General features: G+C 42.6%; 1 protein-coding gene across 7 annotated transcripts in view; it reads left to right on the top strand.

Annotated features, from left to right (window-relative positions):
- The first annotated feature begins 328 nt into the window (after positions 1-328).
- The window catches only part of SULF1 (sulfatase 1), a 101,838-nt gene continuing 77,986 nt past the window's right edge, over positions 329-24,180 (top strand). For 2 of the 7 annotated variants that reach the window (XM_053395929.1, XM_053395924.1), the window contains exons 1-2: positions 329-564; positions 13,645-13,703. The gene's annotated coding sequence lies outside the window, so the exon portion shown is untranslated. Of the gene's footprint in view, positions 565-667; positions 750-1,617; positions 1,642-13,644; positions 13,704-24,180 lie in introns of those variants that run through there. The other 5 variants (XM_053395931.1, XM_053395930.1, XM_053395925.1 and 2 more) reach the window with 4 other exon arrangements.

The following is a 24,180-nucleotide window of genomic DNA, read 5'->3' as shown; positions in this document are numbered from 1 at the left end:
ACGACCCGCACATTAGCACTTGCTCAGGTTCTCCAGCGGGAGCTTTTGATCTCTTCCTCTAGCTGAGGAGGAAGGCTTTTTTATTTGGAGATTCTCAACAGCCTTGCCATGTGCTTTTCTTTGGTGCCCCCCCCCTTTCTCTCCCGTGCGTCTCACAGCTGAAGGTCCTTTGGGAATGCAAGGAGTTGGGAGGCGCGCTAAAGACCGCCGCCCCCCGCCTGCAAAGCCACCCTCTCTCCCCCCCCCAGCCTGAATAGGGGGCGGAGGCGAAGAGGCCTCCCCTCCCCTCTACCTTCCCCGCTGACCCCGCCCCTCGCCTCCTGCTCCTGCGGCTGCTGGATTTCTTAATAGCCGCCCTTTTTCTGTCGGCAACTCTCAGGTTACCGGGCTTAAGTGCGCGCTCCGACCTGGAGCCTCGCGTCGTCGCCGCCGTCTTCGTCGCTGCTGCCTCGCCGGCGCTTCCTCCGGAGCCACCCCGCGCCGGCGATTGGCTCGGGCAGCCCCCGCGGTCTTGACACAGCGGCGCGCCGAGGGCTTGAGGACGTGTTTCAACAGATGGTTGGGGTTAGTGTGTGTCATCGCGTTCGAGTGGGGATTAGGCGAGCCGAGGGCGGCCCAGGCGAAGCGGGGTGGTCTCCTCCGGCTGCGCAAAGGAAGCAGCCAGAGGTGGCGCGCGGGCGCGCTCTTTCCTGGGGGGGGGGAGCGCGGAAGAGGGTCCCTTTTTACGCAGGAAGCGGCAGATCGCCCAGGTAAAAGGGACAAAAGTCAGCGGAGGATTCCCTCTGTGCTGCCCCTTTCTCTTCCCAGCCACCCTTCTCTCTCTCTCTCTCTCTCCTCTGCTTTTGAATGGAATGCTAGCCCGGCGCACTTGGTCCAAGCCGGTCGCGGCCGTCTTATCAATGCTCCTATTGTATAGCTGACAGATAACAGCGGGCAGAGCTTGATGCCTGCCTTCCCTCGCAGACCTGACACTCTGGATGCACTTTAAGGTCACGCTCGAGAAGGTGTTGCAGCAGCAGCAGCAGCAGCCTCTGGTCGGCGGGGAAGGTGGGGTGGGGGACGGGATGGACTGCGGCGGGGGAGTGTCTTTTACGCACCCACGTGCACGCTTTCGACCCCCCTCCCCTCTCCAGATTTCTGATGCTAAAGAAGCTTTAGTTGCGCCCTAGAGCGATGCCAGGGTCTTACATCTCTCCCCACCACCACTGCCAGTAGCAGTAGATCATTCAAGTACCAAAAAAAAAAAAAAAGGAAACAAAAAAGTTTGGCCGCGTTCTCCTTGGAAAGCGCCCGCACGCAACTCTGCTATCTGCGGGAACCGGGTGCCAAGAAAGACAGCGGGGCGGAATTTGTGCTTTGGCCGGTTCAGAGAGGCAAGTCAGCTTCTTCTTTTGGAGAGGTATCCGGTGTAGTTGGTTTTTCTTTTCCCCGGGACGGGCTCCTTTTTGGCAAATGCTGGGCTGGGCTGGGGTATGTCGATGACTTGGCAAAGCTGCCTGCTGGATTTCCAGGGTGGTGAAGGTGGGAGGAGGGCGAGCAGCAGCAGCAGCAGCCGCAAGCTGAGAGCAGCAGCCCAGCGCTGTGGAGATGAGGAGCTGCCCTCGCAGCTGCGCGGAGCAGATGGATGTAATTCATTTGCAGGTCTGTTTGTGAAAGTTTTACGACTCGCTGAAAACTAAGTAGCATCACCATAACGGATCATTAAAGTCTAGCTGTATTTATTTATAGATTCTAAACAGCCTCTCCGAAGTGTTAATTAAATTGAAAGGGGCTTTTCTTTTTTCCCTTCTTGAAACAAATCTGCAGGGAAGGAACAAGATGCAGAGACTTGGGCAAATAAATGGTCCTTAATCTGCGTTTAATGCGACGACTTTCAGGGCTACCCCTCAAAGCTGATTTCGCCAACATGCCTCCTACCCCCACATGTGGGGATTGCTGCTTAGAAGGATTCCCGGCTTTAAAGTGGTTATGCCCCTTGCTTCGGGAGTAAACCCATTGAACTCTATGGGGTTTCCTTGGTAAATGGAGGATCGGGACCTGTAACTGCTCTCCAGGCTCTTATGGTGCAGGTTACTTGCCAACTTAAGTAGAATGTGCGGTTTGTTGGTTAGATATGATTGGCTCTCTGTTTCTTATATATTTTGAGGCATCCGGTTTTGTTTTGTTTGTTTGTGTTAATCTGTGACCAAATAACAACATTTAGCCTTGAAATAAATAAATATGCATAGGCAATAACTCTTGCATCCCTTGTTGGAATGTAAGAATTGCGAGAAGTTATTCTCTCCCATGGGTGGCTGGCTGTGGGGGGAGTTTTGCTATGCTCTCAACCTTTAAAGGTGAGAGATTCTCTAAGTGATACTGTGCCTAATCCTTTCTGGAATAAGATCTGAGGAATGTAGGGGGGTTATGATGGAGGATGCGTGCTTCGGATAACATCACCCCTAAAACTTTTCAAGTTAAATGCATACATTTAGCATTCCCCTGTCTGCTTGGCTGGCTTACAGATTATACACCCTCTCCAAGAAAGCATAGTTTTTTTCCTAAATAACCCCTCTAGCAGTATCAAATAAGGGTATTGGCAAACTGCTAATTAGTTAAATGAAATGACTAAAATGGGAGTGTTTTGATTCTCTCTCTCTCTCCACCCCCTTCCACACAAAGCTCCTAAGGAGAGGTGGAAACTTTCCCAGATATTTTTAAAGGCAGAAAAAGAGAACGCTTGCAAATGGGGGTTAAAACTTCCATGGGCTGAACAGCTCCAGCTGCCCTTTCATATCTGGAGAAATGTGGCTGGTGAGGCTTGTTCTGTAAGCCACCTTGTCTCCACAAAGATATACAATATGGTACAAGGCAAGGTGCAGCGGTGTGGTGTCAAGAATATAAACACGCAAAGCGATGTCAGTCTAATTGCTTCCTCCTGTGGAGCTGCATTTTAGGTAACTGACCTACCACCTGATTCTGTGCATATTTACTCCAGAAGTAAGTCCCGCTGAGTTGGATAGAATTTGTGAGGAAGGATTGCGAGCTTAGTGACATTAATGTCCTTGAAAACTTCTGGGTGCCAAGAGGTGGAGGGAGAGAAACTGAGCAGGGATCTAAATTCTGTTCTCGCATCACTTGACCTGACGGGGGACTATCTTTAAAAAGAAAAGACAATGCCCTCCGGCTAGTCCAAGCTCTCTGTCGAAGCAGAATCTACTGTTCCAGATGGTAAATGTTCAAAGGAATATTTATGGCTACTGCTGCATACCTCAGGTTGACATTTGGTTTCTTCCTGACAGCACTTGTGCTGGGTACACACAGATGAAGTTCCCATTAGCGACTCGACAGCTGTAAAACTGTTCAGAGTTTAGGATGTTGCACAGGGAGATTATCTGAAGAACAAGGGGGAGAGAGAAAAAGTTCCTGGGGGGTGTGGCGAAGCCCTGCGGCTGACAGGTCTGCCGCTATGCAGGACAATCTTCCAATTTGGGTGGAATAGGCATTTTTGCCTCCATTCTCTCTCTCTCTCTCTCTCTCTCTCTCTCTCTCTCTCTCTCTCTCTGTGTGTGTGTGTGTGTGTGTGTTTGTGTCTTCTTTATGGAATGCAGAACATACCAGACGAGTCACAAGCCAATGTGGTGTAATGGGTAGAGTGTTAGACTTGGAACAGGACTCACTGCTCAGCTATGAAGACCACTAAGTAGCTCTGGCCAAGTTGTTACTTGTCAAGCTAACCTAGAATTATAGTTTATAGCAGCCTGCCTTGTACCGAGTCAGAAAGTTTGGTCGCTCTGGCTCAGTCCTGCGTGAAAGCAGCTTTCCAGGGTTTCAGACAGGGTCTTTCCCAACCTTACCTGGAGATGCCTCGCAAGGTTGTTGTGAGAAGCGGTGTAGTGGAGCTGGAAAAGGAGAGCAGGCAAGTGTAGCTTCTAGGATGATTTCAGAGGAGGAGCAAAATGCCACCATCTTGCTGGAACACCTTGCTCTAGCATGTGGATGAGGTGATAATGAGGCTTTCAAGTTTTAGTTGGTCACAGATTAACATATAGAGGGAAGGGTGTTGGTGCCCCCGGCCATTCCTTTCCTTCTGAGCCTGCTTGCTTTATGGTACCATTATTAATATGGCTGTTGACATCTTTACCCCGCCTGTTTTATAAGTCATTGGAATGTGATGATATTGTGTAAATGTATCCTTCTATGATATCCCTTTTTTATTTTTACAACAAAGAGTGGCTAATAGTTTTCACAATAAAACTAATTACATGGGGAATGAAGAAAATATTCAAGCAGAGGCCTTATGCTTCTTTCTCTTGGCAGGGTTTCTACTTCACACAAGCAGTTTAAATAGTAGTGCTTCTTTTTAAGATAGTTTATGTTACTAACAGAAAGCTAAATGCTGCATTTCATCTGGTGGAAGATCTTTTGTTAAAGCTCTGTGTTTTGCAACTCGAACCTATGCACTTGGGCAGGGGTAGGCAACCTTAGGCCTGTGGGCTGGATGCAGCCCAATCGCCTTCTCAATCCAGCCTGCGGATAGTCTGGGAATCAGCGTGTTTTTACATGAGTAGAATGCGTCCTTTTATTTAAAATGCATCTCTGGATTATTTGTGGGGCCTGCCTGGTGTTTTTACATGAGTAGAATGTGTGCTTTTCTTTAAAATGCATCTCTGGGTTATCTGTGGGGCATAGGAAGTCGTTTATACTTTATTTCAAAATATAGTCCGGCCCACCACATGGTCTGAGGGACGGTGGACCGGCTCACAGCTGAAAAAGGTTGCTGACCCCTGCACTTGGGGGTAACTTCCTCTGAATTCAAGGGAGTTTACTCCTGCATAACTATGCACAAGAGTGCCGTCATGCCGCATGGCTCATCCGGGTTGTCAGTATAGTTGTTCTCTGTGAATCAACACAGCTGCCTGCATTTTTGGACTCTCCTTGTGAGTGCGGCTATGAACTGTCCTTGGAGACTTTCCTGTTGAGTTCCTGCAGCTCAGCATTAACCTCTGGAACACAGGAAGCTGCCTTGAACGCAGTCAGACAGTTGGTCCCACCTAGCTCAGTGATGTCTAAACTGGCTGGCAGCATTTCTGAAGGGCTTCAGGCAGGGAAACTCTCCCAGCCCTTGCCTGGAGAGGCCAGGGGTTGAACCCAAGACCTGCTGCCTGCAAGGCTCGACCTCTGAGCTACAGCCCTTCCCTGGGGACAAATCCCTTAAGAGAAAGGTTGGGATATAAATGTGTGATGGTGGCAGGCATCACCATTGTGGTCAGAAAGAGCAGAACTAAAGGATCAAAGGTTGGGTTTTATTTGTGTGCCTGGGATGCCTCTGTCACCTGCACTCAAGAGACAGAAATGTAATTTCACTGAACTGTGCAACATTATTTGCTTTAACCCAGTTCATTTTTATTCTGGCAAGGAATGCAGTGACTTGCTAGAGGCTGAACATGCTTTGATGTAGATTGGCTTAATTGTGTGTTAGTTTATTACTTGGCAGGGGGTTACTCTTTCTGGCAATTCATAGTCCAGGTAAGGTGAGCCTCCTCAGCTCTGCAGCATTTTGATTTGAGCTGTGGCTGGTTTATGTAAATCTTGCTAACAATGTATAACTGTGCATCTTTCAAAACAGCATGGAATATATCTGAATAGGTAAATAGAGAAAAGGAGCAGATTTTGTGATTGTCGCAGAACGTCGTCTTTTCTTATTACGCTTGTTGCTCATCCTGGAAAAACTTGAGAGAAAATGGGCTTGCATCTCTCCGTACTTTGAAATAGTAGCAGATATCAGGATCCCAGTTAAAGAACTTCGTGGGTTTTCATTCTGGGCAAAGACTCATGAAAACAGATTGTGAAACATGCTGAGATGGTGCGGGACAGCATTTCCAAATATGGAAGGCATTATGAACCACCACTCTTACAGGAAGTTAGGCATCTATGGAAAGAATGATTTTTGAATGATTTTCAAATACTCTTCTGGCTAGGTCATCTATTGCAAAGGATTTTGGATGGTTTATTATCAAGGCTTTGAGCCTTGATAATACAGAATCATAGAGCTGCCTAGGCGTATCAAGTTTTTTTTTAATTTAAAAAAATGATACAGTGTTTATGTGTAGAGGTATGGCTTATTACAACCATATGAAGCTGGAGTTCTGGTTGTGAGTTTGAAAATATAAGGAAGACCCTTTGACATCCAAGGATTTTTCCATTTGAAGATGGATGGGTTTATACTTCTTACAGGGCTACAGACCTGATTGCCTGGTGATTTGTGAGGCTCTTAACACAAAAAAGGCAGTTCCTGTGTTGCCACAAGTTTTTACATCCAATATCCAAACTAAGGATACTCCTGTGATGGTTAGGGGCTATATCACAGCATCTTAGAATTTTGCAGCAACAATGTCATATTAATTGGGGGGGGGAATGGGCACTAATGCTGAATGGCTTCTGCTATTCAGAGCCAGCCCTACCATTCGACTGTGGCAGCCACCTGAGGCAGCTGATTTTGGTTGTCTCAACCTAATGGTAGACATCAATAAAATGGTATGCAAGTTTTCATAAATTGCTTTGTTAAAAAACAACAACCCCTAAATCAAATGGTGTGTAAATTTTATGAAATAAGTTGTTGGTTATTTAATTTATTATTGATTTTATTTTTACCTCCAGGGAGCAGAAGAGCTTTTCTGTCTCAAGTGCTAAAATAACTGGAAAGACTTTGGGTACCATGACCAGTATGGAGTACTTTGGGGAGAGAGGATGCTATTTACTGCTCTGCGTTAGGCACCAAAATGTCTTAGGTCTGCACTGCTGCTATTTTAATTTGAATACTACGATCTTCTTCAAAGGAATCCTTGATGATGTCACGTTAATGTTTAGAGAATATCAGGGGTTACCACCATCTCTTCTTCATATGCTGGTTCCTCTTACTAGTATAACAGAGAGAAAGGTCCTAGCAGTAATATGTGTAAATGCATGGGAGAAATGAAAACACATCAGCCAGTAAGTGCTTTCAGGGTCAAATTTCAGTTGGTTTCTATAGGACTTGTGTCTGCGTGAATATGTTTGAGGTTTGATTTGGACACAATAAGTTTGGGTGTTAAGATAAAGCCAGTCTTTTTGTTTTTTTTTAAAGAGTCTTTGCTCATTCTTCCACAGCTTGTTTGACATCCACTTGCGTCCAGGAGCTATTTTTTTATTTACACCAATGTTAGCTGCTGCTCTGCAAGAAGGAAATGACTTTGTTTCCCAGCAGTATATCTGCAGGTGGTTTCAAATTTCTATTCTTTATAGGGCTGAATGATTACTCTTTTCTTATCTTCAGCATTTTTGTATGGGAACATGGATTATTGGAGCTATTTAAGAGATGACTAATTCAGAACTGTCAGTCATACTTTTTTTTTTAAACCTAGTCATGGAAATCAAGGCTGTATAAGCTTGGCTGACATGTTTGGCCTCCATAGAGTCATTAAGTGCAAAATACAGTAAGCACAATGTGAACTATCCCTTACATGTTTTATCCCTAGTGACTTCAGCAAGATTATAACTCCCAAATACATGTGTATAGGATTGTAACCTTAATGTGTGATCACCCTGTGGGGTTCCTTCACCCCAAATGAAAAATAAATGAGGAATGCCTGATATTAGAGTGGAATTAAAGCCTGGGATACTGATCAAGATAGAAGTCCAACTGTCCAAAAGACAATTAGCTCCTCTTCCAGCATTGACACCTCTCCTAGTTGACTAGAGAACTTGGAGACAAGTCAGTCCCAAACCGGAGGACAGTGATGTCACAAAAAAGAGAAATGTGGATTTCTGCTTCCAATGGCCATGAAAAGCAAATTGTTAAGATGTAACCATGAAGATTTCAATGGAGGCACACACAAGCCACACAGTTCTTGGAAGCTTTAAAAAAATCTATTTTATATTTTTCCAGTTGAGGATTTGTGTCTTTAGTATGCTGTTGCAGTCATCTTCACAGTTTCATAGAATTGTAGAGCTGGAAGAGACCACAAAGGCCATCTAGACTAATTTCCTGCAAATGCAGGAATCTTTTGCCCAATGTGGGGCTCAAACTCATAACCCTGAGATTAAGAGTCTCATGCTCTGCTGGTTGAGTATGTGAAGGAAGCTTCACAGAATGAAGAGGAAACGGGATTGTATCACAGGCCCAGCTCCTAACATTAGGAACTCCCAATGCCTCACCCCAACCGTAACCATGCATGAAGTGAGGAAGCCTACATGCATAGACTTTCCGTCTTCAGACGTTCCCCTTAATCATGTGGGGCCTTCTTCATAATGTGTGAAAAAGGCTTAAGTCTCTCTTACAGGGATGGGAAACCTGTGGTCCTCCAGATGTTGGTGGACTATAGATCCTATTATCCCTGACCTTTGGCTGTGGTGGCTGGAGCTGATGGGAGTTGGAGTTCATCAATATCTGGCGGGCTGCAGATTCTCCATCCATGCTCTCCAGTTTCTGAAAATCCTGTGTATTGTTGCAATTCCCATCCAGGCCACTCAGGGTGGGAGCAGGAATGCAAAAACAGAGGGTGGAGGAAACCACACCCAACAAATCTTACACTCCATTGGCACTATGACGATCTCTGACCACATAATCGTCTCCATCTGTCTGTTTAGTTGCTTGTATGGTGGCTACTCAAGTGGTTCAGGTCAGCTATAACAATGCCAAAGACACATCCTTAAAATGAAAGGGGGCAGCTTTAACGTGACAGAACCATTCCAGCACCAATCATCCAAGCACGTAACACTGGAGGGAGGTTCCCACAAGTCTTGGAAATCAAACAGTAGCCGTGCTGCCAGCATCTATGTGTGATGATTCCCAGCCATTTTTCAGAAATGAGAAGGGGACAGTGACTTCCAGATGATGCCATGTGTCGCCAAAGTTGCACAGAGTGTTCTAGGAAGTGCACACAAGATTTACTTAATTGGTTCAATGTCCCAGCAAAACTTGGGCTTTGAAGCCTTTCTTCAGAGGGAGATTGTTTGGTTAAATGGATTTTAATACACACATAGCATTCATTAGGCACCATGGTCTTTTGTGTAGCTATATTTATTACATTCCCCCAACCCTGAAGAATCTAAAATGGATACTTCATTGGGTCCATAAATCTTACGTGTGCCTTCCTAGAACCTTTATTGCTTTGGGGCTATTGCCCTGCTTTTTTGTCATTGGTCATCATAGTTTTGCAACTGGTTGTTTTAGATCAGGCTTAGGCAAACTCTGCCCTCCAGATGTTTTTGGCCTACAGCTCCCATGATCCCTAGCTAACAGGACTAGTGGTCAGGGACGATGGGAATTGTAGTCCCAAAACATCTGGAGGGCCAAGTTTGCCTATGCCTGTTTTAGATTGTGCATGGTGAATTTTTAAAAGTACTAAATGTACATTATGAAAACAGTGTTGTCACTCCTATGACTATGCTGGCTAGGACTGATGGGGTTTGTAGTCCAAAACATCTGGCAGGCACCTGGTTTGTGAAGGCTGAAGTAGACGGTCTAAGCAAGATCACATAGTTGGAAGGACATCTACGCAGGTTTTTCAGGAAAGCAGCTATGCCCGTCTATTCAAGAATAAGTCCCATTGAGTTCAGTGATACTCTTAGGTAAATGTACGTAGGATTGCAACTGACATCTTTGCTCATGATTTCTCAGCATAAAAAAACTATGGCCAGTTCTGACAATTGCTTGTACTTAATGAAAGCTACAGGTAGGTAGCCGTGTTGGTCTGCTGTAGTCGAAACAAAATAAAAAAATTCCTTCCAGTAGCACCTTAGAGACCAACTAAGTTTGCTATTGGTATGAGCCTTCATGTGCATGCACACCTCTTCAGATACCTCAAGATCATCTGAAGAAGTGTGCATGCACACGAAAGCTCATACCAGTAACAAACTTAGTTGGTCTCTAAGGTGCTACTGGAAGGAATTTTTTTATTTAATGAAAGCTATTACAGTCAAGAGAAATAATCATTTTGAAGAGTCTGTGGAAGAATTAAGATTATGGTTCTGGTTCAGTTTTCAATAGCAATGACAATGTGCACTATTTCAGGCTCTTCCTGTCACAGGTGAAGTCCTGCTCCTGTTGTCTCTGTCCTTATGGACAGACAACTTGCTTTTTTTGTAGCAAAAGCTGTTTAAGACTGCAACTGTTTAAGATTTGCTTCTTGATGGGACTGGAAAAGCAGTAGTAATGCACAGAGTCTGCACTGGCTTTATTACAGCCTTTCCAATACGATCTCTGTAGTTCAAGGCGCACTCTGACATTTTGTTGTTGCACAGAGGTATGCCGATCCTGGCAAAGTCTCCACTCTGTACCACTCTGAAGCAGTTAGTACAAGACATAGTGAAGACCACTGTCTCCTACACCCTTTCTAAGAATGAATTAGCCCAACCCTCCATTAACCATACCTATGCCAGTGAGGTTTCCATGCTCACAGATCTTTGTACATCTCTGAAAGGGATGGTGGACCCACCTACAACCTTTACTTGTTGCAATCCTGGAAGTGTTTGCTTGGCTACTAGAGGAAGCAGGATGTTGAGCTAGATGGGTACTTGGTCTGAACCAGGAAGAGTCGTCATGAAGTGGCGGAGGTGGGGAGTCCTTGTTTCACACTACAAAAAATGTGTGTGGATTAAAGCCCTGTGAGTTATCTATTGCAGCTGGTGTCTGTGGGCAGAGCTGGTGCCCTCAGCTTCTTTTTGCAACTTTTAGCTCTACAGTGGTACCTTGGGTTAAGTACTTAATTCATTCTGGAAGTCCGTTCTTAACCTGAAACTGTTCTTAACTTGAAGCACCACTTTAGCTAATGGGGCCTCCCACTGCTGCCGCACGATTTCTGTTCTCATCCTGAAGCAAAGTTCTTAATCCAAGGTACTATTTCTGGGCTGGCGGAGTCTGTAACCTGAAGCGTCTATAACCTGAAGCGTATGTAACCCGAGGTACCACTGTATTCCTGTACCACATGAGTGTGCAGTAGTGCATCTCTTATGGGATAGTTGACAGTCTTTCCCTACCAACAGTCCAAGTAATTCAGTCTGCTTAGAAATGAGAATAGTTCCACTGCCATATCAGCAGTGGTAATAAATCTCTGTGCTAGCTTGTAGGGAACTAAGCTTCAGTATGGTCATGTTGAAGTGACCAAAGGGCAAAGAGTCCAAATATCATGAACATTAGTTCTTTTTGGCGTATGTGGTTCCATGGGGTTCTGTTTTGTCCCCAAACTTTTTTATTGTCTGCATGAAACCACTGACGGAAGAGTCATCTGATGATTGGGAGTTGGGTGTCATCAATATACAGGTGATAACCATATCTATCTATCTATCTATCTATCTATCTATCTATCTATCTATCTATATCTATCTATCTATCTATCTATCATCTATCTATCTATCTATCTATCTATCTATCATCTATCTATATCTATCTATCTATCTATCTATCTATCTATCTATCTATCATCTATCTATCATCTATCTATCATCTATCTATATCTATCTATCTATCTATCTATCTATCTATCTATCTATCATCATCTATCTATCTCACTCACTATCTCTATTGTGCTGTGGTAATCCTGAACTATTATCTGGGCTCAATGGACTGAATGTGTGCTAATAAACTGAAGTTTAATCCAGACAAGACTCAAGTGCTTTTTGAATAGTAGGTCTGGGTCATGTCGTTCTGGCTGTTGTATCACTCCTGGTTAGATCTAGGTTGGACTACTGCAAGGCACTCTGTTTGGGGCTGTCCTTGAAGAGTGTTACAAAGAGCTATTAAAAATGTAGCATCTGGTGTAGTTTTGGTGTTCACTGCTTAGGATGCATATATTATATCAGTTCTTTTACATTAGCTCTGGTTCTGATTAATTTCAGTTCACAGGTCAAAGTGGTATTTGATACCTAAAGAGTCCTAAATGGCTTTGGGGGCAGGTTTTCTGAAACACCCTCTCTTCCCGCATGGATATGTATATTCACTGTACAGTATTAAGCATCTGAAGATCTGTTCCATGTTCCACCATCTTCACTAATGTGCTTGGTTGGGGGACATTAGAACAGCACCAGATTGTCCAGCTCCTTTCCAAAAGAGGTTTTATTTTCCCCACTTCTTTGGATGGCATAAATGTTCTTTTAATTTGCCTTCAACTCCTGTTGTGAAGAGGGTTTAAAAAAAAACAACACACCAAAAAAACACATCTGACCCTAACAGCCCTACTGAATACTGATTGAGATACTGTATTTCTTTTATCTCGATATTTTAATTTTATTCTAGTGTTTTTTCATCTGGAACCAGCCTTTCCGGGCAAAAAGTGAGGTAGAAATTATTTTAAATAAATACAAAAAAAAATCAAGCAAAGGTTAAAAGGGCTTGGAAAGTTTTGTTGTTGTTTTCTTTGGTATATGTGAAAAAAACCAGAGCTCTTGTGCTGTGTGGTCCTCTTGCATTAGTCTGACCTGTGGAATAAAGTCTCTTCATCCAAAAGGCTCTCAGTCAAACTTTTATACCAAATTCAAAGTCATTAAATCATTTATTCCCTTAAAAGCTTTGACTTCTCTGTTATAAAGATCTTATCTCAAGGCACTCCCAAACTCCCCTTCTTGTTATGCTCCATACTAAGTTATACTTGGCTCATTTCCTAGAAACTTTCTCTGAAAGATTTCTAAGCATACCAGATACTTACAATGAAACAATATGTGATAAGGCTTCTGCATAATATCTAGACATTTATCATCATTTTACTTAACCTGCCTATTTAGCCTAAATAGGAGCCACTCAAATTCCGACTAGCCTCACATTTCTGCAGTCTGGATTTTATGGCCGAATATTTCATAATTGTTCTATAAATCTCTAGTTCTTTTCCATAGTCAAAAGCACCTCACAGTAAATATGTTAATGTTATCTATGTGCTTCTTGCTTTGATGTGCCACATTGGAGTAAAAAGGTCCAACTGAGAATATTTTGTGACTGGGCTTTGTTGAAAATGCAAGATTTCAATTCCTTTATACTTTTTCATTGGGAGGGAATGACATTATTCCTGCCAATCTGCAAGCCTTGTGCCTTAACAAATGCTGTCCATGACAGTTTGCAAGGGCTAAATGCCATGACTGTCCCACTGGGTTTTTAAAAGAAGAAATACTCTGATTTGGTCAACATGTCACTACTATAATTCTGTAGTAAGCATTATGCAGATGTCAATATTTATGTAGCTTGGCACGCACTTTGTGATGATGGTCAAGATCTGGTGCAGGGTTGCAGTTTCGGCAGCACAGTGACTGAGCAACTGTTTTACTCGCAGGAGAAGTCAGGTTGAGTTCCTGACATCTCCAGGTATGTCTGGGAAATGTGCCTGTCTGAGGCTCACCACTTAAGAAATTTAATTATTTTAAAATATATATTAAGTAGTTTATGATTGCTTTAAAATAAATGGCCTGTAGACATCTAATGAGTTCATGCATAAGGTGGACATTGCCCCTGACTTCCCATGTTCACATCCCAGCATTCTCTCTGTCTTGTATTGCAAATGTTTCCATACCCTTTTATGTTTAAATAATTTAATGTTCAAATAAATAAAGCTGTCCTATAATGCTTTAAAAAGTGGAGTTAAAAAACATTTTTTTAAAGAGCACATATTTACTCACGGTTAACTTTGCTTCTCCCAACAGCTGGGCATCCACATCTGGACTCATGTTTTACAGTTCCTTTCTTTCAAACTGCAGACAAGGTAAGCAAATCAGTTTTTTCAAGGGACTAACCAGAGACAATTTGGATTCCAATGCAAGCTAAATGGAGGGAAAGCAACAAGTTGAGAATTGGCGTTCTCCTTAGTTTCCACGATGCCATCATTTCTGCAGTGCATCTTGACCTGGGGAGCAGGCAGCAACCTACAGTGTGGGTGATGAAGTCTTCCCTGAAAATGGGACGTACACAAGGAGACAGATTCTACATTCAGGTTTTTACTTCTACACAACTAGAGAGGGGTGTGTGCGAGTGTGATGTATGGGATGTATACTTCTAACGTGCAACCCTAACCATGCCTACTCAGAAGGATGTCTATTGAGTTCCATGGGACTTTCAGATAAGCAGACTTAGGATTGCAGCCTTGGTAAGTGTAAAAATATACAAAGATAACAGTATATACCACAGAATGTATGTGCATAAGAACTGGGGACAGGAGTCTTACTTGTGGCTTAACAAGAGACAATAACATTTTGAAGGATGGGAAACCCCTTTTCTCTCAAAATACACTTTTAAATAACACACACAAAAAAAAACTTCCAAGAACCATGATGCAGTACTCGACAAAATGCAAAATCTCATGGATTCTGATCTTCAGATTCTGATCTTCACATTAGACATGGGGATCAAGTCCTTTTGTATAGGACAGGAGGGAGGGAGTCATGGATATTAGAGAAAAATAGATTAGCTCTGATCTCCGATGTCTCTGCTCTAGTGATTCAAACATAATTTCACTTAGTTTAAAATAATCTTTGCAAATTCATGTTGCTTATATAGCCTGCCTGGTAATATTTGCTTTATAATTGGATTGTTATATTCACTCTGATATTAAGCTTTCTCCCCCCCCCCCTTTTCTGCTAGCTGTTTCCTCTTATCTAAGTATTTTTTAATTATTATTTTACTTACTGGCTCATCTGCATTTTAGTTGCTTTATTGCTGTCTGTCTCCAAAAGAGTCTTTTTAAGGGAGAGGAACTTTGGGTAAGCTAGTATTGTTAACTTTGTTGGCTAACATAAGAAGATGAACATGTAGTGAAAACATTTTGGCAGCTTCAAAGCAGTTATACTATCAGGGGTCACAGGTAGGGAATTCAAACCTGACCTAAAGTCAATTGTTTTATATTGAGCCTTAGTGGAAACCCACTGTTTATGAAATCCTGACATGTAGATGATGAAACTAGAGCTGGAATAGCTCATTATTTAAGTGTGATGATCCAAGCTATTGTTTAAAAAAATATAATTGACTTGTATGAGTATAAATATTTAGAACTAATTCAGAAAAAAATAAGGAGGCCTTTAACACATTGACCCCTTATCATCTTAGCTTGTTCCCTTCTCCTTTGGGACATAGTCAGAGAAATCATTTTGATAAGAACGGATAGCTCCTTAAGAATCCTTAGATAGCATTGAAAATGTGGTTTTGCTTATTGCAACTCTCAGTACTGAGTTTTTTGCATATGTTCTGTGCTATCATAGCATATCTTGTTATATAAATATTACTTGATGTTTTAAAAGTAAACTAAGGCTGAAATCCTAATCCCACTTATCTGGACATAAACTGAATTCAATAGGACTTGTTTCTGAGTAGACAAGTCTAGTGTTGCACTATAAGTTTTTTGCGTTTTTTAATGAACTTTCTCTCAAATAATTAGATTCCTATTATCCACGCAATACCTGTCAGGTTATCAGTTGCATCCCACTAACTTTTGCTCACTAACTTGCAATTCAGGTTTCCAGTTGCATCCCACTAACTTTTACTCAGAGTAGACCCACTTAAATTAATGGACCAAAGTTAGCTATGTTTGCTCTGTGTATGGTTAGCACTGGGTACAACCCTATGTTCCTTATGGGTAACCTCACAGATTTTGCAACTCAAAGTTTGCTTAGTTAATAATAATAATATTTTTTATTTATACCCCGCCCTTCCCAGCTAAGGCCGGGCTCAGGGCGGCTAACAAGCAATAATAAAAACGAGTTGAATGAATACAACTTAAAAACAAGATTAAAATACAACAATTAAAATATTGAAACATTAAAATATTAAAATGCAGCCTCATCACAGGAGGAGAAAGGAAAAAGGAAAAAGAGGGGGAAGGAATCAAACTGGCTCCAAGCCAAAGGCCAGGTGGAACAACTATGTCTTACAGGCCCTCCAGAAAGAAATCAGATCCTGCAGGACCCTGGTCTCATGAGGCAGAACGTTCCACCAGGCCGGAGCCAGTGTTGAAAAGGCCCTGGCTCTGGTTGAGGCTAATCTGTCTTCCTTAGGGCCCGGGACCTCTAGGGTGTTGCTATTTATGGACCTTAAGGTCCTCCGTGGGGCATACCGGGAGAGGCTGTCCCGTAGGTACGAGGGTCCTAGGCCGTGAAGGGCTTTAAAGGTCAAAACCAGCACCTTAAATCTGACCTTGTACTCCACTGGGAGCCAGTGCAGCTGGAAAACCACTGGGTGAATATGCTCCCATGGCAGAGACCCTGCGAGGAGCCTCGCTGCAGCATTCTGCACCCGCTGGAGTTTCTGGGACAGCTTCAAGGGCAGCCCCGCGTAGAGCGAATTACAGTAGTCAAGCCTGGAGGTGACCGTTGCATGGATCACTGTGGCCAGGTCGGGGCGGGAAAGGTAAGGGACGAACTGCTTGATGCTGCGAAGATGGAAAAATGTCGCCTTGGCTGTTGCTGTAACTTGCGCCTCCATGGAAAGGGAGGCGTCAAGGATTACACCCAAACTCTTAACGGAAGGCAATGGCACTAATTGGGCCCCCGCAAGAGAAGGGAGTTGGTCCCTCATCCCCATGCCATCCTGACCCAGCCATAGGACTTCTGTCTTTGAAGCTACTTACCTGAGAACTTACCTGTGAAAGGCATATGGTAACAGGGGAACCTGAGCGGCCTTTCAGGTGTCAATGGACTCCTAACTCCCATATGCCCCAGTCAGAATTGTTGGTTGTCAGAGATTATGGGAGTTGTAGTTCATTAACATCTCGAGGGCCACAGGTTTGCCATCCTTTGGTGTTTCCAAAGACTGAATTCCTCAAGTATCCTTACAGTATTGTTGCATGTGAAACTAAGAAAAGGTAATAGGTTCTACATTTCTTAGGAATTTGTAATTCTCAAGAATAATTAAAACAACATAGCTGAGTGGTCTTCGGGGGGCGGGGAAAAAGACTGCTACTAGTCCGCAAACTGCTTTGTCCGTCTTTGAAGAATAAGGGAAAGAACACAATGTCTTTAAACATCCTCAGTCTTGGGTGGCCTAAGATGCCACTCAGGGTGTGTGGTGTGTGTGTGTTTTAAGTAATCCATTTCTTCCTGTTAGGTAAAACTTTCCGCAGTAAAACAGTGGCAACCGATAATTGTGGGATGCTAATGGAATGTTATCATAGTGTAAGTAAAATGCATTTGTCCCAACTTGGAATACTTCTGTATTGTATTCCTTTTTATGATAGCTTCAGTATCTGTAAGAGTTTAAACAATGCTTGGAAAAAAGCCTATGCTTATGCTTGGAGACGTATTTGTGGTGCAGTTCATTAAATTAAGACTCCTAAACATGTCTCTAATTACCCTCTTAAGCCACTTATTCAACACTAAATAGCAACTGTTTATTAAGAAATTTGCTTAAGGCTACCACCACCATTGCATTAATTTGTATCTAACTGTTTAGAAATACATTGCAAATGTTCCACTATTATTGCGTGAACATAAAAGCTGCAGTCTTAATTAATATAAATGAATACAAACTGAAGGAAGCATGTTTTCAATTTCGGAAGAAAGTTTAAAGCCTCACTGGAAAAATAAAAGAACATCTACATTTTTTTATTTAAAAAATGCAATCCAAAACAAGTCGTTTAGCATTCCCGTAGCACTGTTTGTTTCAATGCTCTTGCATATATACTTTAACACAGCGGTAGCCAATGTGGCGCTCTTCAAGACATTTCAAAGGTTCTAAACCTTGGAGATTTTAGCAAAATGTATTAAAAAGCCTATGAAGTATAACACAAATGTTACTTAATGCAAGTCTGAGACTAGTAAAAAGAGTTGTGGGCAACTTACAACTGCCAGGAATGATGCCTCAATGCCTTCCACATGCACTGAATCAGGAGGATTTGATTTGGGGTGCAGGAGGATTTGGGGCACAGGACAGAATTCCAAACAAAGATGTGCTCTCCCAATCCCACATTCCCAGCATGTTCGCACTGCTGCCTCAGCGACATCTACGCTGGTTTGGTCATGTCCACAGAATGGAAGGTGGCAGGATCCCCAAGGACCTGCTCTAAGGGGAGCTGGCTTCTGGCACCACAGACCAGCTGTGTGTTACAAATATGGCTGCAAACATGACACGAAGGCTGACATCAACCCCACCATGTGGGAATCCCTTGCAGACGACCGCAGTACCTAGAGGCAGGTGGTCAAGTTGTGTATCCATTGCAGTGACCAGAGGAGAAATGACTGCTGGGAGAAAGTGCATCTACAGCAGCACAACTGGATGCCTTCATCTGCCCCAGCTGTAACAAAACACGTCTCTCCCATATCGGTCTCCACAGCCACAGCAAGCGCTGCAACATCCCAACCTCATCCCCAAAGGTGCACTTCTTCATTGTCTCCTGAGACAGAAAGCCTAAGAACATGTAGTGAGTTCATGGCAAAACCAGGAGCTTCACGATTTGTACTTCATTATTAGCCACTCCACTCCACCTGCTGCTCATATGGGCTAGCTTTTTGGACAGCGGTTTTCTTGTTGAATTGTTCCTTATCCTGCTTTTTGAATATACTATTTTTTTATCTGGATGCGAGTCAAGATTCTATGTTTAGAGTGCAGGTGGTGACTATGAAGTTGCCAGTTTGCAAGTTGCATTGTGTGTATGCGTGCTTCTGGGAAGATTTGATAATGCAGGTTTCTAGTATTTTTAGCCATAAACTTAAACCATCATTAGTTAGCATCCTTTTCTAACCCTGAGACCATAACTTGCCTGCTTGGTGGAGAAAACAACTAATTTGCCAGAAATACAAGGCAGTGACAGAGAAATACTGATACCGTTGTGCAGAGAAAGATGCAATTTTGAGCTCATTACCCTCCATCAGTTCATACTGAGAAGGTGACACCACTTCTTTCCTGGGTGTCTCAGTTTTGTATGTTGTTTTCATAAAGTTAATGAAGGGAGAGATATACAGGGAGAGATGGCTCTTTAAATGCTAGCTATACCCCCCACCCTAATGTACACACATATAAAGCACACACATCTCCAAAAATGCAACATTGCACAATGGAAATTATGCAGGAAATGATTTCTATTTGGATCAACAGTTCAGAGATAAGTGCCTTGACGGTTGCAACCTTTTTGTGGGGGAGAGGTGTGAGTTTATATACTGCAGGTATATTTCAGCTCCGCTAGTTTTTATAATAATTTATGAGCTGATTCACATGGGATCTGTTGTGTCCTCACAGACAAGTTTTATCTTTTTGACTCTGCTGCTAACGGTCTTCCTCCTAGGTGGTACCATACTCTATAAGACAGTAGGTCTCCGTCATGAATTAGCCATGTAAATCAGTGGCCTTACTGTACGTTGCAAGAGAGCCTTAAGTAGAACTTGGAGAGGTCAGAATGCCTGAGTCGAGAGTGAACACAGAGATCTAGAGCTGTCAACTTCTGAAGCACAAAACCCTACTAAATGGACAGCCGCTAAGCCATGAGGCCTAGGTAGTAGTGGGTCCATGCTGTAGGAAGCAGAACAGCAAACCCTGTTTTGTGCATTTTTTTCATGTAGGGCACTCATGGTTTCAAGCTGCACATTGGCTGTCAAATATATACATAAGATCAGTATATAGCAAGGATGTGGAACCTCTGACTTGGGGCCAACTACCGTATTTTTCGCTCTATAAGACGCACCAGACCACAAGATGCACCCAGTTTTTGGAGGAGGAAAACAAGAAAAAAAATATTCTGAATCTCAGAAGCCAGAACAGCAAGAGGGATCGCTGTGCAGTGAAAGCAGCAATCCCTCTTGCTGTTCTGGCTTCTGGGATAGCTGCACAGCCTGCATTCACTCCATAAGATGCACACACATTCCCCCTTACTTTTTAGGAGGGAAAAAGTGAGTCTTATAGAGCAAAAAATACGGGATGTCTTCTCCAAGTCTCTCCATTTGGCCCTTGACTCTCCAGGCCACACTTCTCCCAAGGAAACAACCCTTCCTAGCCCTGCTCTTCACTCTCTCCAAGTGCTTTTGCTTCGCTGGGAAGTGTCCTTGAGCTGTGCTCATTCTTCTTGTTTGTCTGGATAGAGGATGAAAAGATGGGGCTTGGCAAGGCTGGAGAAAATCCTGGCTTCTCTGTGCCTGGAATATGTGTATAATGGAAGGGTTCACATCCATTACTCTGACTACTTTTGCCTCTGGCCCTGTCCAGCACCAGCATGTGGCCTCTAAAAGGTTGCCCCCGAGGGAACACTTCCTTCTGTCTGAAAAAGTTTATTCACTCCTCATATAAATGTTGGTGTATGTCTACCCCAGATGTGTAGCTTCAGGAAATCTGTGGTCTTGTTCTTCAGTAGAGATGCTGATAATGAAATGCACGCTTTTGGCAATCCATTATAGCCAATAAATAAATAAATAAATCTTCCAAGACATCTGACTTCCAGCTATCTCTGGCTTCGTTCTATATATCTCCTGGGACTGCCGACTCACCACTTATTGGAGTGGCTGAGCTTTCTTTTTACTAGTCTCAGACTTGCTTTAAGTAACGTTTCCGTTATACTTCATAGGCTTTTTAATACGTTTTGCTAAAACCTCCAAGGTCTTGAACTTCTGAAATGTTCTGGCGGAAGATGAGAATATACATGCATGAAGTCATCATGGTGATATGTGAAGTAGCAGAATAAGTGGGCAAATTCATGAAATTTATCCTACAGAAGATTTTTGTTTAAGATTTTTCCTGAAGCATAGCCCAGCTGTTTATGGAACATCAACTTCATATCTAATGAACAGCTTTTGTTTGTATGGATGGTTTACTTGTTTTTAGAGTTCATTGAATTGATTTTGTTGTTTAGAGCTTGCATTTGTGTGTTTTCTTCTGTTTTTATTGTGTACACTGCTTCGACGGCTTTATGCTGTGAACCAGTTTATAAATCTGAAAAAATAATAATGAGGAGGAAGAGGAGATTAGGGCAAGGATGGGGACTGTTGCATCTCATATTTGTTTATGCTGCATTTAATCAAAATTAATTTTTTATTTGTTGCTTAAAGGTGGGTGTAAACATGGCTTCTTCATCTTGGGAACACCAGAATCCCCTTGAAAATTCATTCCTATTCATGAGATCCACCATCCCCACTCCTAGGTTCAATATATTTTTTGGTATCTTTGTAAATTCTAGCTTATGTTAATAGATACTTGCAAAACCCAGATCCTGTTTAAAAGAACTCTCAGGCGGCTTAGCCAGAATTCTTAATTTCCATTGTCACTGATGCTACCGCCTTACTTTGTTCTTTCCTATGACCTTATACCCTATGTGAGGAGCCCGTCCTGGGGGGATTGCTGAGGCTGGAGCAGATCTGGTATGAGGAAAAGCTGTAGTGTTGGTTCTTCCATGCTCAGGCTTTTAGTATGACATTGGTGGCAGGGGAAATAGCAATGCCACTAAAGTTTCAACACCATTTGCGTCATGACACCAGTGTGGGCTGAAATCTGAATGGTAGGAAATATTCCCCATGCCACTCAAAGCTGTCTTGTGGATAACTAAGACTGCATTCCTATACATGCTTATGTGAGAGTTAAGTCACATTATGAGTAGACATGTATGGCTAAAACCGCAAAGAGAGCTATGCTTTCATAGACATCTGATTATGAACTCCCATCATGAGATTTGATGCACTTGGTAGAAAGTTCTGGAACATCTCCATTAGCCTGGTTTCCAATGCACTTATTGTTTCCTAAAATAATTTTTATATCAAGGACCACTTTTTTCCTCAATAAAAGTGGGGCTTATAGGGTTTTCAGATGAATGCTGTCTTAATTTGCGCTGGACATTCTACAGCAAAGGGCTTCAAGATGTTTAGCTTTTCATCACTGGAACATATGGAACAAAAGGGAATTATGAGGGGAAATATTTGCAAGTGATTGGGTCACTTAAAAAAAAAGTTATTAGGATATGTAGAACATCTTGGCAAGGGACAAGAGCCTCATCTTTATCAATTGTTATTGAAGGAAACAAGATGTGAAGACGTTTTACGTTAAAAAGATGGGAAGTGCTACTTGATCTAGGCCAAATTACTGGCCATTATTTATAGAACTCCTAATAGCTTGTTCTATGTCTTAATGTTAAACAGATCTTTTTCTAAAGAAAATTTAATTTGTTCGCCTTTGCCTCCTATAAAATTTGCTCATACGTATGAAATGGTCTGTGTTGGAAAGGATTCAGGTATAAATTTACACCTTTTGGAGCTGCTCTAGTGTTTAGGGGGGAAATGGTTAATGCTGTGTTAATAAAATGATGCAAATAGTTATTTGTTCTTACACAAAGTTAATCCAAAATTTATTAACTGCAGTGTGCTTGGCAGTAGTACAGTGGCGGAAAAATATGAACTCCCAGCAGAGTTTGATTGGATACAATTTTTTAAAAGATATAATCACTATGAGCAAATTCTTGCAACAGCAGGGTGAGGGAACACAGGCACCTTCCACCGTGTGCCACATGCCTATTTTACAGTGGGCATTTTAATATGCTTCTGGAAGGAGAACCACTGGTTTGGAACAAGCATAAAAATTATAAAGCCAAAATTTCTTACTCTCTATATCAGAATAATAACTTCAGTAACGGAGTTATCTCATCTGGGAAGAAGCCCATTGAACTCAGTGAGACTTAATCTCAGACATGTATAGGATTGCACTGTTAATCTGGACTGAGTGATGACATGAAATTGTCAATAGGGAAAGGGTTGGTTTTTATAATGTTGGTTGTATACTGTAAATATTTAAAGCACCCTGATTCTGCGAAGGAGGTGCATAGACCCAAGCAGGCTTCTGTATACATATGATTGCTGGATTAGGAACTTCAGGAGTAAATTGGATATGTATTGGAATAAACATCCAGAAGTAGATGTTGTATGCCCATAGTAAATTCCTTTCAGTCAGATACACATAAAATTGTCCCACGTTCTGGTGCATGTATGTATATAAGCCATTTTTGCTCATCACTGCAATGAGAGCTGTGGTGGAAGTATGTAGCACCATCTCAAATGGCTGCCTTCCAGATTTTTGGACTACAGTGTCCGTGGTCACTGGCTATTGCTGATGCTGGATGGGGTTTATGAGAGATGTAGTCTAAAGTATCTGGTAGAAGCTAGGCTGGCGAAGGTTGATATATGGTGTATAAATTGCCGTACAGTAGAAACTCTTCCTGCCTACCTTTTGCTGATCCTATCACATAACTGACTTTATTTCAATGCTGTGAAAATTTGCAGACATGTTGGCTGCAGCAAATCTTCAAAGGGCACCAAAATCAAACATTACACAGGTTAATTAATTAGACCAAAAACGGGGGGGGGGGGGGACACAATTGGCATGATCTGCATCACCTGATAGTTAATAATTAGACACGAGAAGATTTACTATTGTTTATTTCCATCCTGTCAAACATTAAGTGCTTCTTATTCAACTAAGGAATCAGTGTACTGTGGTGAATCAGTAAATGGGAATATAACATCTAAACTAGCTAAATGATTTTCACAAACTTGGCACACTCTAAACTCCTGTGTTGGGTTGTGGCCAAACCATCTTTTTGCAGGGTTAGACCTGCAGGGACCCACACAGACAGGATGAAGTGCAGTCCCAAATACAATACTTAAAGAAGTTGTTGAAAGGATGACTCTATTAAAGAGATTAAAATGTGTGGTTTAATAAAAAGTGTTTGGTGTGATGTGTTTATATATTTAATACTCAGATACCTAAATCCTTGAAAGAAACATGAATCCAAATATATAAATCACATAATTGAGAAACTTAATAAAAATGAACATGCCATCACGTGCTTCTTTGAATCAGCAGGTCACTTGGTGGTTGAACCTCTTTATTAATCCTTCTGTCTAGTTTCTCTTCAACTAATGCCTCAGGTACTTATTTCTAGAAAACCAAAGGTAAATGCAGTGGCGTCGCAGCCGATGCTGGATGGGGAGGGGGAGGTATGCCCTGGGTGCCATGTCTGGGGGGGGTGACAAGAAGGCACCCGCGGGGGCTCATTGCGCAATCAGCCATTGCGCCACCGCAGCCGCATGTGGAGGATCCTCTGTTCATGGTTGTAGTAGCGATGGAGGGATCCTGGCACCATCTGTACGGCGCTGGAGCAGCGCCACGGGCAAACTGCTATGTACAGCGTATGTGCGGCATCACTATGTACAGCGCATGCGTCGTACGTAGCGACGCCCCTCCCCGGGTGTCAAGACGCCTTCATTCGCCCCTGGGTAAAAGTCAGGTGT

Source organism: Podarcis raffonei, chromosome 7 (genome assembly GCF_027172205.1).
Source record: "Podarcis raffonei isolate rPodRaf1 chromosome 7, rPodRaf1.pri, whole genome shotgun sequence".
NCBI classification, from domain to species: domain Eukaryota; kingdom Metazoa; phylum Chordata; class Lepidosauria; order Squamata; family Lacertidae; genus Podarcis; species Podarcis raffonei.
The sequence above is the reverse complement of the archived record's forward strand: the minus strand, read 5'-3'. Positions and strand labels throughout refer to the sequence as shown.